This window comes from Arachis hypogaea, chromosome 13 (assembly GCF_003086295.3).
Source record: "Arachis hypogaea cultivar Tifrunner chromosome 13, arahy.Tifrunner.gnm2.J5K5, whole genome shotgun sequence".
Taxonomy (NCBI): domain Eukaryota; kingdom Viridiplantae; phylum Streptophyta; class Magnoliopsida; order Fabales; family Fabaceae; genus Arachis; species Arachis hypogaea.
In genome coordinates, this window is record NC_092048.1 from 77841457 (window position 1) to 77857612 (window position 16156).

The following is a 16156-nucleotide window of genomic DNA, read 5'->3' on the forward strand; positions in this document are numbered from 1 at the left end:
GAATATACTCCGGCTGTCATCCAATGACTACGTTGAACATCATGTAGACCGCTTGTGGTTGTCAGGCATGCGGATCTTGGCTAAGCGAGTAACGAAGATAGTGGGTGATTGTCACGGGTCACCCCTTCATTTTGACTTAACTGAATTAAGTACGAGAGTATATCTTGGAGAAGAAGAAAGCGTGAATTAAGAGAAAAATAATAGTACTTGCATTAATTCATGAAGAACAGCAGAGCTCCGCACCTTAATCTATGAGGTGTAGAAACTCCACCGTAGAAAATACATAAGAGAAGAAAGGTCTAGGCATGGCCGAATGGCCAGCCTCCAGTCCAAAGATAGATTCCAAAGATAGATTACAATAGTAAAAAGTGCTATTTATACTAAACTAGTTACTAGGTATTACAGAAAATAAGTAACGAAGTGCAGATAGTGCAGAAATCCACTTCCGGGGCCCACTTGGTGTGTGCTTGGGCTGAGCACTGAGCTTTACATGTGCGTAGGCTGTTTCTAGAGTTAAATTCCAGCTTGGATGCTAGTTTGGGCGTTTAACTCCAGTTCTGGTGCCAGTTCTGGCGTTTTACACCAGAAAAGGGTCTCTGGTGGGCGTTTGAACGCCAGTTTGGGCCATCAAATCTCCGGAAAAGTATGGACTATTATATATTTCTTGAAAGCCCAAGATGTCTAATTTCCAATGCAATTGAGAGCGCGCCAATTCGGCTTCTGTAGCTCGAGAAAATCCACTTCGAGTGCTGGAGGGTCAGAATCCAATAGCATCTGTAGTCCATTCTCAGCCTCTGAATCAGACTTTTGCTCAGGTCCCTCAATTTCAGCCAGAAAATACCTGAAATCACAAAAAAACACACAAACTCATAGTAAAGTCCAAAAATGTGATTTTTTCATAAAAACTAATAAAAATATAATAAAAAGTAACTAAAATATACTAAAAACTATGTAAAAACAATGCCAAAAAGGGTATAAATTATCCGCTCATCAACGTGCCATGCCCCCTTGTGGTTCATCTCCTTGGCGTGCCATGTGTGGCCTTGGTGTGCCACACCCATTGTAGGCTTCATAGACTCTATCTGGGATTGATAGCTGGCGTGCCACACCTGGCCTTGGTGTGCCACGCCCATTGTAATTCATCGTGGGCTCTCCTCTGGAGTTGCTAACTGGCATCCCACGCCCTATAGCTGGCGTGCCACGTGATGTGTGAATTCTTGTTGATATAGAATTTCCTCAATTGAATGAATTCTCGTTGCAAGTATAGTTCTACACCAACAAAGAATCCTCACATGCAAAAATTTTGGTTTTGTCACGAATAACAAACCCCTAATAAGAATTAACTGGAGTATTTAGACTCCGGGTCGTCTCCCTAGGGATGCAATGAATTGGTCAATTATTGGCTGTGAAAGGGTAAATGGGGTCTTGGTTTATAAGAGGGCAAGAAAAGTAAATTAAGCAAGTAATTAAAGAAAGCAAGATAAAGAACTCTTGGCTAAGACTTAGGTAACTGAGATCACCATCCTTGTCAACAAACCAAATATTAATAATTGTGAGAGGCCAACCTATTAAGTCTACTTCACAAAAGCCTTAAGTATGTAATATCTACTCCTAAGCTTGAAGTACATCAAATAGGTTTGATCACAACAACCCTTAAGTCCTAACCTACCTACTAATTAACTTAGTAGTGGGTTAGTGTCAATGGGTATCAAATTGATCACCAAGGGTTCTCAAATCACCAAATCCATTATACCCAATGACTCAAGTTTACCCAATTCCCTTAGCCTAGACCAAGAGTCAACAAAACTACTCAAAAACTAAAGAGAACATTTCATCAAACATGCACATAGAGTGCAATAGAAGTAAACATCATAAATTGCAAGAATAATAAAATCTACCAACTACTAATTGCAAGGAAAGTAAATTCACAACTCAATTCATCAATAAAAGAAACATCAACATCAAATTCCATTAAATGTAAACCAAATCCAACATGAGTTCATCATCACAAAAGAGATCAAAATGAGAAATTAACTTTACAACTAAGAAAATCAAGATGTAGAAATGAGAAATTATAAAGGAAACAAGATGAGATCAAGGAATTAAACATGGATCTATGACAAATTAACCTAATCCTAACCTAATTCTAGAGAGAAGAGGGAGCTTCTCTCTCTAAAAAACTAACTAAAGGCTCATGTTGACTAACTAATTGCTCCCTCTTTGCTTGGACCTCAATTCTGCATGAAATACACTCAGAAACAGGTTGGATTTGGGCCTAGGCAGCTTAGAAATCGCCCCCAGCGTTTTGCCTTTAAGTGGATCACGTGAGAGTATTGGCGCGTATGCGCCATGTGTGCATGCGCGTCGATTGGAAAATTCTTCATCCGCGCGGATGCGTTATGTACGCGTACGTGTCTCTATGCGAAACCACTTCTGCGCGTGCGCGCCTTGTACGCGTGCGCGCCCATTGATGCATTCCCAATCTTTGTTTCTTCATGCATTCTCCACTTTGTATGCTTTTCTCCTCATTTCTTCCATCCATTACTTACCTTATGAACCTGAATCACTCAACAAACACATCAAGGCATCGAATGGAATTTAAGTGAATCAAAATCACTAATTTAAGGGCCTAAAAAGCATGTTTTTACACTTAAGCACAATTCAAGGGAGAATTATAAAACCATGCTATTTCATTGAATAAATGTGGGAAAAGGTGGTAAAATCCTCTAAAATAAGCACAAGATAAACCATGAAATCGGGGTTTATCACCATGCCCATTCAAATTGTTGGCGTTTGCACCAAGTGGCACGCCTAGTACACACGTCCAGCTTATTTTTCTTGCTTTATTCCTCTTTTGTTGCTAATTTCACCTGAAATTCAAACGAGATCCCTTTCAAAGCAATGTACCATAAAATTCATCATTTAGTTCAAGTAATTGCATCAATTGAATGAGAATTTACTAATTCTATGGTCCTTTTAGTTAAGAGAAAGAGGTAGATGATGCATGTCATCACCATGTGTGTTGGAAGGGGGGTTACTAGCTTGCTTAGGAGGGTTGTTATCAGTGGGTGACTGACCTCCCCTGCTTGGGCGTTCAATGCCCATGTTGCTGCCTCCTTCCTGGCATTTGACGCCATGGGCATCATCCCCTTGTAAGCGTTCAACGCCAAGGGTGCTGTCTCCTTGGGCGTTTGAATGCCAAGTCTCTGCCCTTTCCTGGCGTTCAACGCCAAGAGTGATACCTCCCTGGGCGTTTAAATGCTCAAAGGTATCCTGTGTAGAGACCTGGGTTCCCTTCTTATTGTATTGAGGTTGGGTGTTTAAGGATTTTCCACTCCTCAGTTGAATAGCCAGGCATTCTTCTGTTATCTGCATATATAATTGCTGCCTTGTTTGACTTAGCTGGGCTTCTACATTCCTGTTAGAAGCCTGAGCTTCTCACAAAGCCTCTTGTAGTTCCAGTAACTGCTGGGCAAGGGAGTGCAGTTGCTGAGTCAGTGGACCCTCCTGTTCTGGAGGGCTAGGTTCAGTATACACTACCTTAACTTCTCCTTTTATAAAAGTCTCAGTAGTTGAGTACAGATGCTGATTAATGGCAACTGTCTCAAGAAGCTCTTGAGCTTCTTCAATGGTCTTTCTCATATGTATAGAACCACCAGCAAAGTGGTCCAAAGACATTCTAGGTATGTCAGAAAGCCTATAGTAGAAGATGTCTAATTGTACCCATTCTGAAAACATTTCAGTGGGACATTTTCTTAGCATCCTTCTATTGTAACACCCTACCACATAGAGTCTTATGCTTAAGTCATAAAATAGAGGTGGTAAGGTATTACGACCTCTAAAAGTAAAACATAGTACGTGTAGTACTGCAAAAATATTTATAACTAGGAGCCTTTGAAGAAAAGTGGGTAAATCAAAAACCGTTAAATAAAAAAAAGCATAACACTCCGATCGATAACGTAAACGAATAGACAAAGAGTAAGCTGACGCTAAGAAATATACAAAAGAGTGCCAAAATACATATATCAAGACTTAGGACTCGGCTTCCGAAGATAACTGGTCCGAGCATATAAGGTATACATACATATATAAGGAACTTCCCAAAAGATAACCCAAAAGACAATATACAGAACATGCTTCTCCAAAATAGCCTCTAAAGAAGAACTAATACAAAATATATAAACAGTGGAGAATATAAGTATCTTAACAAGTATACAATGATCAAAATACAATCCCAAGGGTTAAGGATCTCCGCCAAAAGGAAGTCTCCAGCATGCCTCAGCGAGGAGCCTCACGTCTTGCATCTGAAAACCACAAAATCTGCATGGGTGAGAACCAGAGGTTCTCAGCATGGTAACAGTGCTCAAATATCTAACATGTAATGTCCTGGGAAAGCCGAAGGCAATCCTAGAACTTCCAGATTATAATCAAAACGTATAGACAATACTAAACCATGAGAAATGTAAACGTAGGCAACTAACTTAAGGATCTTCAGACTATCTAGATATCCCCTTTCTAAATCCTGCAAACCTCCCAACCGCCAACAGTAGTTGAAATGCAAACACAAGTAAATCAAGCAAAGAGATGCACAAGTAAGAAGCTGATAACAAGTCATCTTATGCTAGTTTTACAAGTATTTTTCACTTGTTTCATTAGGTTTATGCACTTTCTAGCACAATAAGTAAATGATTGGAGTGGATTTTCGTGATTATTTTGAATCAATCAACCATCATTTATTTTACACAAAATCATATGGTTTATTCTAGAATTAATTGATTTCATGAATGATGCAAAGACCTTGTGAATTTGGTGATACTTTGACTGGTTGTTTGGTTGCTTGTAGGTGAAGAAATGAGAAAGAAGGGGAAGCAATCAGAGAAGCGTTGCGTTCACAAGGAGAACGCTACACTCAGTAACATTTTGGCTAAGAGTTCATTAGCAAAGTGAATGCCACGTTCACTAAGTGAACGATTTCGGGAAAATTGGGCTTGGAAGAAAGGATTGTTGGCCAACCAAGAGGGAGCGCTCAAAGGAATGAACGCAGCGTTCAATAAGTGAACGCCCAAGGAAGAAAAGCGCGCACCAAGGAAGGCTAAGCAAAAGGGTAGCGTTCAAAAAGTGAACGCCACGTTCACTAAGTGAACATTTTCGTGGATTGCTGGCCAAGGAAGGAAGGCGCGCATCAAAGCTCACTAAGGAGCATTCAAAAACCAAAGGTAGCACTCAACCAAGGGAGAGGAAGCCAGCACTCAATGAGAGAATACAGCGTTAAAAAGGTGAACGCTAGAGGCAACAATGCGCGCATCCAAGGAAGCACCAAATGTAGCGCTTAAAATTTGAGCGCAGTGTTCAAATAGTGAACGCTAGAGGATTGGCGCATGTGAAGGGAGCACCAAAGGAGAAGTGAATGCCAAGTTCACTAATTGAACTGAACGCTCCACTGGAGCTACACCCTTAACCCATTTTTAAACAATTGCCAATTCGGATCCAACCATTTCTCATTCAAGGCCAAAATAAAATGCCTATTCCAAAGTGCTTAGTGACGAGAATAGAAAGAGTATAAATAGGAACAAATTTGATTTGAAGAAGGACCTTTTGCTCATTTTTAGTTTTCTCACCTTGAATTTTCATTTTGAATTTGGGAATTGGGATTAGATCTAGTTTTCTTTCTGTTTGTTCTTTCTTCTGCAACTTCTACTTTCTGTTTTGGGTTTTTGAATTCAGATTGAAGGATTCCATTGAAATTCTTCATCTGAGGATCATCTTCTACTTTTCTCTTGATAGTTGTAATAATTGGAAAGTTGGATCTGAACTTCCTTTTCTGTTTTCATTTAATTTCTTCTGCAATTTCTTCTTTTCTGTTTGATCAAAAGAGCAATTGAGATATAGATCTATTTTCTATTATTGTTACTCTTCTGCAAATGTTAATTTCTCTTTAGGATTTTAGAGTAGATCTAAGTTTTTTTGCTGTTTTGCTTCTTCTGCAAATTTTCATTTCTGTTTTAGTTCTTCTGCAAATCTCTTCATCTCATAGTTTTCTGATTTACTTCAATTTACATTTTCTAGTTCAATTCTAAATCCCATTATGCAAATCCTTTTATTCTTCAAGCAATTTACATTTCCCAGCAATTTAGATTCAGCAATCTACATTTCTTGCACTTTAAGTTTCTGTAATTTACTTTTCTTGCAATTTAAATTTCAGATCTTTTAATTTCTTGCACTTTAAGTTTTTACAATTTTACTTTCTTGCACTTTAAGATTCTGCAATTTACCTCTTCTGCACATTAAGATTTAGCCAATTCTCATTCTGCACCTTTTATTTTCTTGTAATTTCACTTTTGTTAATCAAAATTTCACTTAAATCATCAACTATTCGCTTAACTAAATTTATCACCTAACTAAAATTGCTCAATCCATCAATCCCTGTGGGATTGACCTCACTCTTGTGAGTTATTACTACTTGATGCGACCCGGTACACTTGCCGGTGAGTTTATGTGGATTCGTTTTTCCTCAACAATTTTTTGGCGCCGTTGCCGGGGATTGATTTAGATTGACAATGATTAAGTAGGGTGATAATCTAGATTAAGCATTTTCTTTTTATTTTTACTAAGCACACTAACTGTTTGAATTTTTGTTTAAGCTAACCTTAACATCACCCTAGCAGTAGAGTACATTGTCTCTGATTTCTGGTTTTGTGTGTATGACAGAAGCAAGGAGAGAGGTTTCCACCTCTTATGACCTTGACGAGAGAACCCTCTGAAGACTAAGAAGAGAACCAAGAGGAAAGGGGATTATTGGTGAAGAGGACTCAGAAGGAGAAAACCAAGAAATGGAAGGGAATACCCCTAATCCACTTGATGGTGTGGCCAACAATAATGGCCAGCCTCAGAGAAGAGTTTTAGCCTCTTACACTATCCCCAACCCAAGAAATTATGGGAGCAGCATTCTAACCCCCAATGTCCATGCTAATAACTTTGAACTCAAGCCTCAATTGATGACCTTGGTTCAGAACAATTGTCAATATGGAGGAAGTGCTACTGAAGATCCAAACCAACACCTCTCTGTGTTTTTGAGAATCTGTGACACTATCAAAACTAATGGAGTCAACCCTGACATCTACAAGCTTCTTTTATTCCCATTTTCACTAAGAGACAAAGCCACACATTGGTTAGAAACCTTCCCTATAGAGAGCATCACCAGTTGGGACGATTTGGTTAGCAAATTTCTAGCCAAATTCTATCCACCCCAAAGAGTCATCAAGCTAAAAACTGATGTGCAAACCTTCAAACAGCAAGAAGAAAAATCATTATATGAAGCTTGGGAGAGGTATAAAGCTCTAATCAGAAGGTGTCCAGAAGGAATGTTCAGTAAATGGGTGAAGTTGCAGAATTTCTATGAAGGCTTGTCCTTACCTTCAAGGAAAGCTTTAGATTATTCCTCAGGAGGATCTTTGCAAATGATGAAAACTGCTCAAGAGGCACATGATCTCATAGACATGGTGGCCAATAATGAGTATTTCTACTCCTCTGAAAGGCAAGCAGCTCCAAAGAAGGGTGTGTTTGAGCTTGAAGGAGTTGATACCATATTAGCTCAGAACAAACTCATGCACCAGCTGCTCCAACAGCAAATTGAAACAATGTCAAAGAGAATGGATAGATTACAACTTGCAGCAGTGAGCACAACTAACTAACCACCAGTGGTGTGGGGATAGCAGGAGAAAAACTATGAAGAGCAGCAGCAAGAACAAGTGCAGTACATGCACAACCAAGGTTCTGGATCAAATGATTTCCATGGAGACACTTACAACTCATCCTGGAGAAATCACCCCAATCTAAAATGGGGAGAAAACCAAAACTAGCAGCCTTGGCAGAGAAACTCAAACCAAAACAATTTCAGAAACACAAATCATCAAAACCATCAAAACACTAACCAAAACATATACAGAAAACCATAAAATAATCAACCTCAACCCAACTACTATCCACCCAACAACCCATCCACTAACTAAAATAACTATCATCCACCCTCAACATCCCATAATCAACCACTACTACCCCAAGAATCTCAAAGGCTCTCCAACTTGGAGATGATGATGGAGATGATGATCAAGAAACAAGAATTGGCCAACAAAAATCATGAAGCTTCACTGCGGAATCTAGAGAGGCAAATTGGTCAACTGTCTAAGCAAACAGTGGCTGAAAGAGCATCCAATGCATTACCAAGTGACACCATCCCCTATCCTAAAAAAGAATGCAAAGCCATCCAATTAAGGAGTGGAAGAACCTTGGAGAATGGCAAAGAAGCTAACAAGAAGCCTGTGGAGAATGATGAGGCCAGCAGCAAGGAAGAAGTGACACTTAAGGAGAAGGACCAAGACAAGCTCAAGGAGAAAGAGGAACAGCCACAATCTTCAAAGAAGGAAAAGCAAATTATTGAAGAACATTCACAAGCACAGAGGAAAGAAGTGAAGATTTACAGCCCTCCTTTGCCATATCCCCAAAGATTTCAGAAGGAGATCAAAGACCAACAGTTTTCCAAATTCTTAGAAGTGTTTAAGAAGATGGAGATTAATATTCCCCTTGCTAAAGCTCTAGAACAAATGCCTCTATATGCAAAATTCCTCAAAGAGCTCATCAATAAGAAAAGGAGCTGGAATGAGAAGGAGACAGTAATCTTAACCCAAGAATGTAGTGCTGTCACCCAAAGAGGTCTTCCACCAAAGCTCAAAGATCCAGGAAGTTTCATTCTATCTTGCACTATAGGCAATAGAACATTGAATAAAGCCCTCTATGATCTAGGAGCCAGCATCAACTTGATGCCTCTCTCATTAATGAAGCAGCTTATAATAGAAGAACTCATGCCAACTAGAATGTCACTTCAAATGGCTGACAGATCGCTCAAAATACCTAATAGAGTTGTGGAGAATTTGTAAGTGAAAGTAGGAGAATTCATATTTCCTGCTGACTTTGTCATTTTGGACATGGAGGAAGAAGGACACAACTCGATCATCCTGGGGAGGCCCTTTCTAGCCACAGCAAGGGCTATAATTGATGTAGAGAAAGGAGAAATGACACTCAGAGTTCATGATGAAAAGATGATCATCAATGTCTTTAAAACCATGCAATATCCCCCTGAGAAAGAAGAGCATATGAGAGTAGAAATGGTGGAAGAAGTAGAGTGAGGGTTACTTGAGACCAATAACCAGGAGGAACAAGAAGTGGAAACAGAAGTGGAACAAGATCTCTTAGAAGAGGAGGTGGTAGAAATCTCCTCTGAAGGCAAGAGATAGGAGAAGTTGGTGCAATTCTGCACAACTAACCAGCAAGTGCACTGGGTCGTCCAAGTAATACCTTACGTGAGTAAGGGTCGATCCCATGGAGATTGTCGGCTTGAAGCAAGCTATAGTCATCCTTGTAAATCTAAGTCAGGCGAATTCAAATGGTTATGAGGTTTTGATAATTAAAATATAATTAAAACAGAAAATAAGATAGAAATACTTATGTAATTCATTGGTGGGATTTCAGATAAGGGTATGGAGATGCTTTGTTGCTTCTGAACCTCTACTTTCCTACTGCCTTCTTCCAACCATGCGTTTCCTCCTTCCAAGGCAAGCTATATGATCCTCTCGGATGAAAACAAATCCATCTGCACTGTCACCGCAGGACTAATCATCTGTCGGTTCTCGCTAGCGTCGGAATAGGACCATTGTCCTTTTGCACAATCATCCCTTCCCAGATCCTACTCGGAATAGGTTTGAAGCTCGTCACAGTCATCCCTTCCCAGATCCTACTCGGAATACCACAGACAAAGTTTAAACTTTCTGGATCCCAGGAATGCTGCCAATGGTTCTAGCCTATACAACGAAGACTCTGATCTCACGAAATGGAAGGATCTATTGTCAGGAGAGGCAACCATGCGTCGTGAACCAGGAGGCTAAGAGATACACGCTCAAGCTATTGCAGATAGAACAGAAGTGTTTGTCAGGTACGCGTTCATAAGTGAGAATGGTGATGAGTATCACGGATCATCACATTCATCAGGTTGAAGTACAAGTGAATATCTTAGAATAAGAAGTAGGCATGAATTGAATAGAAGAACAATAGTACTTGCATTAATTCATGAAGAACAGCAGAGCTCCACACCTTAATCTATGGGGTGTAGAAACTCCACCATTGAAAATACATAAGAACAAGGTCTAGGAATGGCCGAATGGCCAGCCTCCCTAAATATGAAATGAAGCTCTCTAAAAGATGATCAAAAGATCAAAAGATGATCCAAGGATATTCCAAAGATGAAAATACAATAGTAAAAGGTCCTATTTGAACTAGTAGCCTAGGGTTTACAGAAATAAGTAAATGATGCAGAAATCCACTTCTGGGGCCCACTTGGTGTGTGCTTGGGCTGAGCATTGAAGCTTTCACGTGCATAGGCTTTTCTTGGAGTTAAACGCCAGCTTTGGTGCCAGTTTGGGCGTTTTACGCTAGAATTCCTTGGGCTGACATTGAACGCCAGTTTGGGCCATCAAATCTCGGGCAAAGTATGAACTATTATATATTTCTGGAAAGTCCAAGATGTCTACTTTCCAACGCAATTGAGAGCTCGCCAATCAGGCCTCTGTAGCTCCAAAAAATCCACTTCGAGTGTAGGAGGGTCAGAATCCAACAGCATCTACAGTCCTTTCTCAGCCTCTGAATCAGACTTTTGCTCAGGTCCCTCAATTTCAGTCAGAAAATACCTGAAATCACAGAAAAACACACAAACTCATAGTAAAGTCCAGAAATGTGAATTTTTCATAATTATTAATAAAAACATAGTAAAAATTAACTAAAACATACTAAAAACTATGTAAAAACAATGCCAAAAAGGGTATAAACTATCCACTCATCACAACACCAAACTTAAATTGTTGTTTGTCCCCAAGCAACTGAAAATAAAATAGGATAAAAAGAAGAGAATATATGATGAGCGGATAATTTATACGCTTTTTGGCATTGTTTTTAGTATATTTTTAATAGGATCTAGTTACTTTTAGGGATGTTTTCACTAGTTTTTATGTTAAATTCACATTTCTGGACTTTACTATGAGTTTGTGTGTTTTTCTATGATTTCAGGTATTTTCTGGCTGAAATTGAGGGACTTGAGCAGAAATCAAATTCAGAGGTTGAAGAAGGACTGCTGATGCTGTTGGATTCTGACCTCCCTGCACTCAAAGTGGATTTTCTAGAGCTACTGAACTCGAAATGGCGCGCTTTCAATTGCTTTGGAAAGTAGACATCCAGGGCTTTCCAGCAATGTATAATAGTCCATACTTTCGCCAAGAATAGACGACGTAAACTGGCGTTCAACGCCAGCTTTCTACCCAAATCTGGCGTCCAGCGCCAGAAAAGGAGCCAAAACCAGAGTTGAACGCCCAAACTGGCACTAAAACTGGCATTCAACTCCAAGGAGGACCTCTACACGTGCCACACTCAAGCTCAGCCCAAACACACACCAAGTGGGCCCCGGAAGTGGATTTATGCATCAATTACTTACTCATGTAAACCCTAGTGACTAGTTTATTATAAATAGGACCCTTTACTATTGTATTAGATATCTTTGGTCTCAGTTTTAATCCATTGTTCATCTGAGGAGACTATTGATCACGCTTTAGGGGGCTGGCCATCTCGGCCATGCCTGGACCTTCACTTATGTATTTTCATACGGTAGAGTTTCTACACTCCATAGATTAAGGTGTGGAGCTCTGCTGTTCCTCAAAGATTAATGCAAAGTACTACTGTTTTCTATTCAATTCTTCTTATTTCTCTTCGAAGATATCCATTCACACCCAAGAACGTGATGAAGGTGATGATTATGTGTGACGCTCATCATCCTTCTCCATTATGAACGCGTGCCTGACAAACACTTCCGTTCTACATGAAATAAGCTAGAATGAAAATCTCTTAGATCTCCTAACCAGAATCTTCGTGGCGTAAGCTAGAATGATGGCAGCATTCAGGAGAATCCGGAAGGTCTAAACCTTGTCTGTGGTATTCCGAGTAGGATTCAATGATTGAATGACTGTGACGAGCTCCGAACTCGCGATTGCAGGGCGTTAGTGACAGACGCAAAAGGATAGTAAATCCTATTCCAGCATGATCGAGAACCGACAGATGAATAGCCGTGCCGTGACAAGGTGCGTGAGCATATTATTCACTGAGAGGATAAGATGAAGCCATTGGCAAGGGTGATGCCTCCAGACGATTAGCCGTGCCGTGATAGGGCATTGGATCATTTTCCTGAGAGATGACCGAAAGTAGCCATTGACAGTGGTGATGTATCACATAAAGCCAGCCATGGAAAGGAGTAAGACTGATTGGATGAAGATAGCAGGAAAGCAGAGGTTCAGAGGAACGAAAAGCATCTCCATTCGCTTATCTGAAATTCCTACCAATGATTTACATAAGTATCTCTATCCCTATTCTATTATATAATATTCAAAAACTCCATGATTATTTTATATCCGCCTGACGGAGATTTGCAAGGTGACCATAGCTTGCTTCATACCAACAATCTCCGTGGGATTCGACCCTTACTCACGTAAGGTATTACTTGGACGACCCAGTGCACTTGCTGGTTAGTTGTATCGAAGTTGTGAACCATGGTATTGGCACCATGTTCTTGGCACCATTGCCAGTGAAAGAAAGAGCCATGAATTTTACATAATTAAAGTGTAATCACGATTACGCATACCAAGTTGCTCACGTTGCCAGGGATTGTTCGAGCCTGGATATCACAATTTCGTGCACCAAGTTTTTGGCGCCGTTGCCGGGGACTTAATTGTTCCTGTTTGGCGCCAAGAATCGTCTGAGATCCCAATCCCGGCAACAACACCAAGTTTTTGGCGCCGTTGCCGGGGATTGTTTGAGTTTGGACAACTGACGGTTCATCTTGTTGCTCAGATTAGGTAATTTTCTTTTTATTTTATTTTCAAAAATTTTTCAAAAATATTTCTAAAATCTCTCATCTGTTTCCGAAAAAAAAAAATAAAAATGTTTTCAAAAATTTTATTCAAGATTTTTAAGAATGAATTCTAGTGTTTCATGAAGCATGTGAAGCCTGGCTGGCTGTAAAGCCATGTCTAAATTCTTTTGGACTGAGGCTTCCAAACCATCAGAGGTAAGTTACATACTTGATAAATGATGAGCAGCAATTTGTTATCAAGAGCAATATACTCTGGTGTTACATGCTAAAGCTTGGCTGGCCATTGGCCATGTCTAGTGTTTTGGACTGGAGCTTTCATTGAAAGCTTGGCTGGCTAGTGAGCCATGTCTAATTCCTGGACTGAAGCTTTAGACTAAGAATGCAAGATTCCTAGAATTCATGTTAAAAATTTTGGAATCCTTATTTCTCTTTTTCATATAATTTTCGAAAAAAATCCAAAAAAATTAGAAAATCATAAAAATCAAAAATATTTTTCTGTTTCTTGTTTGAGTCTTGAGTCATATCATAAGTTTGGTGTCACTTGCATATGCATCTAACATTTTTCGAAAATATCATGCATTCATAGTGTTCTTCATGATCTTCAAGTTGTTCTTGGTAAGTCTTCTTGTTTGATCTTGATGATTTTTTTTGTTTTGTGTCTTTTCATGATTTTCATATGCATTCTTGAATTCTTAGTGTCTAAGCATTAAAGAATTCTAAGTTTGGTGTCTTACATGTTTTCTTTGCATTAAAATTTTTCAAAAATATGTTCTTGATGTTCATCATGATCTTCATAGTGTTCTTGGTGTTCATCTTGACATTCATAGCATTCTTGCATGCATTCATTGTTTTGATCTAAAAATTTCATGCATTGCATAATTTTCATGTTTTCAAAAAAATTCAAAAAAAATCAAAAAAATATCTTTCCCTTTTTCTCTCATCAAATTCGAAAATTTGAGTTGACTTTTTTAAAAAAATTTTTAAAATCAAGTTGTTTCTCATGAGTCAAATCAAATTTTCAATTTGAAAATCTTATCTTTTTCAAAATCTTTTTCAAAAATCAAATCTTTTTCAAAATTCTTAGTTATTTTCGAAAATTTCAAAAATATTTTTCAAAAATATTTTTCTTATTTTTATACCAAATTTTCGAAAATAACATAATCAATTAATGCTTTGATTCAAAAATTTGAAGTTTGTTACTTGCTTGTTAAGAAAGATTCAAACTTTGAGTTCTAGAATCATATCTTGTGATTTCTTGTGAATCAAGTCATTAATTGTGATTTTAAAAATCAAATCTTTTTTCAAAAACTAATTTCTATCATATCTTTTCAAAAATATCTTCTCATCTTATCTTTTTCAAAAATATCTTTTCAAAATATCTTTCCTAACCTCCTAACTTCTTATCTTTTCAAAATTTGTTTCAACTAACTAACTAACTTTTTGTTTGTTTCTTAACTTTTTCAAAACTACCTAACTAATTCTCTCTCTCTCATTTTTCGAAAATATCTTCCCCTTTTTCAAAATTTCTTTTTAATTTATTAATTAATTTAATTTTTAAAATCTTAATTTTCGAAAATTACTAACATTTTTCAAAAACTATTTTCAAAAATCACTAACTCTTTTTCAAAAATAATTTTCAAAAATTCTCTCTCTCCCATCCTATTCTATTTATTCATTCACATCCTAACATCTCATCTCACATCTCTTCCATCCTCACAGTTGTGTTTCTTCCATTATATTACATTCTTTGTCTCCCCCTCTTCTTCCACTCACACAGGGATCCCTATACTGTGGTATAAAGGATCTATATTATTATTATTATTTTTTTGTGCCTTCTTCTTTGTCATATGAGCAGGAGCAAGGATAAGAACATTCTTGTGGAAGCAGATCCAGAACCTGAAAGGACTCTGAAGAGAAAATTAAGAGAAGCTAAATTACAACAATCCAGAGATAACCTTTCAGAAATTTTCGAACAGGAAGAGGAGATGGCAGCCGAAAATAATAATAATGTAAGGAAGATGCTTGGTGACTTTACTGCACCTAATTCCAATTTACATGGAAGAAGCATCTCCATTCCTGCCATTGGAGCAAACAACTTTGAGCTGAAACCTCAATTAGTTTCTCTGATGCAGCAGAACTGCAAGTTTCATGGACTTCCATCTGAAGATCCTTTTCAGTTCTTAACTGAATTCTTGCAGATATGTGATACTGTTAAGACTAATGGAGTAGATCCTGAAGTCTACAGGCTCATGCTTTTCCCTTTTGCTGTAAGAGACAGAGCTAGATTATGGTTGGATTCTCAACCCAAAGACAGCCTAAACTCTTGGGATAAGCTGGTCACGGCTTTCTTAGCCAAGTACTTTCCTCCTCAAAAGCTGAGCAAGCTTAGAGCTGATGTTCAAACCTTCAGACAGAAAGAAGGTGAATCCCTCTATGAAGCTTGGGAAAGATACAAACAGTTGACCAAAAAGTGTCCTTCTGACATGCTTTCAAAATGGACCATCCTGGATATATTCTATGATGATTTATCTGAGCTATCAAAGATGTCACTGGACACTTCTGCAGGTGGATCCATTCACCTAAAGAAAACGCCTGCAGAAGCTCAAGAACTCATTGACATGGTTGCTAATAACCAGTTCATGTACACTTCTGAAAGGAATCCTGTGCGCAATAGGACGCCTATGAAGAAGGGAGTTCTTGAGGTTGATACTCTGAATGCCATATTGGCTCAGAATAAAATATTGACTCTGCAAGTCAAAATGATCTCTCAGAGTCTGAATGGAATGCAAGCTGCATCCAACAGTACTCAAGAGGCATCTTCTGAAGAAGAAGCCTATGATCCTGAGAACCCTGCAATAGCAGAGGTAAATTACTTAGGTGAACCTTATGGAAACACCTATAACTCAACATGGAGAAATCATCCAAATTTCTCATGGAAGGATCAAAAGCCCCAACAAGGCTTTAATAATGGTGGAAGAAACAGGTTTAGCAATAGCAAGCCTTTTCCATCATCAACTCAGCAACAGACAGAGAACTCTGAACAAAATGCTTCTAATTTAGCAAATCTAGTCTCTGATCTATCTAAGGCCACTGTAAGTTTCATGAATGAAACAAGGTCTTCCATTAGAAATCTGGAAGCACAAGTGGGCCAGCTGAGTAAAAGGATCACTGAAATCCCTCCCAGTACTCTCCCAA

The 16156-nt window shown here is 38.6% G+C and overlaps 1 non-coding gene across 1 annotated transcript; it reads right to left on the reverse strand.

Annotated features, from left to right (window-relative positions):
* Positions 1–15342: 15342 nt before the first annotated feature.
* Positions 15343–15450, reverse strand: LOC112738829 (small nucleolar RNA R71). The gene has a single exon (XR_003169784.1). It is a non-coding gene; the product is annotated as a small nucleolar RNA R71 (small nucleolar RNA).
* Between the last annotated feature and the right edge of the window lie 706 nt (positions 15451–16156).